Below are 2,446 nucleotides of genomic sequence, written 5' to 3'. Positions count from 1 at the left end.
TTATATATATATATATATATATATAATATGAATATCTATTAAATAAAATTCATATTAATACAATTGTATGATCATTTGTATCTTGTTATAACAAAAAAAAATTAAGCCCTTCACAAAATTTTCAAATGGATTTTTTACATTTTTTTTTGTAATTTAAAGTAGTTTTAAAAAATTGAAAACATTACATGTAAGAAAAAATCTATTATTTTATGGTTAATGTGATTATTTAATTTCTTTTAATAATATATAATTAATCAAAAATGAGGTTGGATGCAAAAATTGTTTTTAAATCATTATTATTCATAATCATTAATTGCCATTTATATTAATCATATTAAGTAACTCTGTAGTTTTTATTTAAGGAAAGAATACACGCTTATTTTATTTTTGTTTTGGGTTAATATAATGTTCCTTAGTAATTAGATTTTGGACCAACATTTTTTCAATTAATTTTTAAGCTGTCACATAAGCTAGATTGTCATCCTAAGTAAGTAACACCTAAGTATAGTCTTTTTTTAATTAGTATAAATTTAAGGTTATAACTTTTTAAATGATCTCAAGTAATATACATGGGATTATAATACTAACTATGTTGTGAAGAATGCATAAACTAAAGAAAACTGGATATCAATTTTACATTAAAACGACATGATGTTGAAATATATGCTTGTACATAGAGGATATCAATTTTAAAATAAAACGGTGTGATGTTGAAATGTATTAGTGCTTGCTTGGAATCTATACATTTTTCAAACGAACACTGTTAATCGATAGAGTGTTACGAACTAAACCTGTCAAAAATTAATTATTCATTCGTTATTAATGTTACTGGTTCAAAGAAAAACCAGAATTAAAATGCTAAATTTGGTAAACGGTTCAATGAACCGTGCGTGCGTCTGTTACATTACAATAAAAAATAAGGTGGTTCTCGTTAGTTATTATTAGGTTGGTCCATGTAATGGCACAAAACGTAAATCTCTAGCAAAAAGAAGAGCATTTAATGATGACTCTGAGAAAGGCTGATAGACTGACACGTCAGCTTTGTACTTTAAGTTACAACTTAAAAAATGCTTCCTTTTTAATATATAGGGAATGTATATAGTATGGACTGTGTGGGTAAAATTTTATCATTTTATCTAATGAATCAACAGGATAAATTTTTTTTTTTGACATGTAGGAATCTCTATGCCGTCTACGTTATTGAAATAAAACAAAGAAACTAAGAGTGCTGGTATTTTACCCATTTTGTTTGTTCTTCACTTATATTTTTTGTATAACAATATTGACAAATTGAAAATTTTCATCTATTAAATTTGTGAGATTAATCCGTAGTGGACTCTATTTCCATATACTTCTTCTTAGCATGATACTTCATTTCTACTTATAATAAAAAGTATAAATTAGTATCTAAGTCAGAATACAATACAATTCTATAATTGATAAAATAATGAAATACGAAATTCTATGTAAATATATAGTTCTCCTACTATAATAAATAATAATTTGTATGTAAAAAATAAGTTGTTGCAGATTATAATGAATTTCATTTTGCAACTTAATTTACAAATTTTTAATAACTTTTCATACCAATAAATTAGTTCTGAATTTTATACTATTTTTTAGACAACCTGATTTTTTAATACAATCTAGAAAATAGTTAATAATTATATAGTAAATTATTATAGTTACTGAGTTATTAGTTTTATATATTTTTAAATATTATTTAAACGACCAATAAAAAAAATTTGAACTTATATTAGATTAAATTTTTTTCTTTTAATATTTTAAAATAATTTTGATACTAATATTTAATATGAATTTTGATAGTTAAACATAAAATTAAGATAAATTATGATAAATTAAATAATTTGATTTATTTTAAATTATATTTAAGAATATATATGTATATATATATATATATATATATATATTTAAATTGTAATATTAAAACATTTTGTATATTTCTTTTGGTCAAGATATATTATATAAATTTGTATAAAATTAAAAAAATGATATAAGTTTTTTATTATTATCAAAAAATAAAATTAAACATAATTTTAAAAATATTAAAAAACTTGTATTTGTTAAGATTTGAGAGAAGATTTGTGAGAATGTGTTGTATATTTCTTATTGCTTACAGCCTTACACCACTATATATAGTGGTTCATACAAGGTGGAGTAAAATGGAGAATTGATTACAAAGATACTCTACATAATGACATGGTCAAACTCATAAAGACATAAGGTTGAATGGGTCTTCCATGAGGCTGGATGTAAACCCCCAATGAACTCTAGTCTTGAACTTGTATGGTCTAGGTTATGGACCATCCACTTCATGATTCATAACACTCCCCCTTCGATGCCATAACCATATAGGGTTTGTAACATGCTAATGTTACCTCATTAAAACCTCTCCCGGAAAACCCAAAACCCAATGTGGTAAAAA

Source organism: Brassica oleracea, chromosome C5 (assembly GCF_000695525.1).
Source record: "Brassica oleracea var. oleracea cultivar TO1000 chromosome C5, BOL, whole genome shotgun sequence".
Taxonomy (NCBI): Eukaryota; Viridiplantae; Streptophyta; class Magnoliopsida; order Brassicales; family Brassicaceae; genus Brassica; species Brassica oleracea.
The sequence above is the reverse complement of the archived record's forward strand: the minus strand, read 5'-3'. Positions refer to the sequence as shown.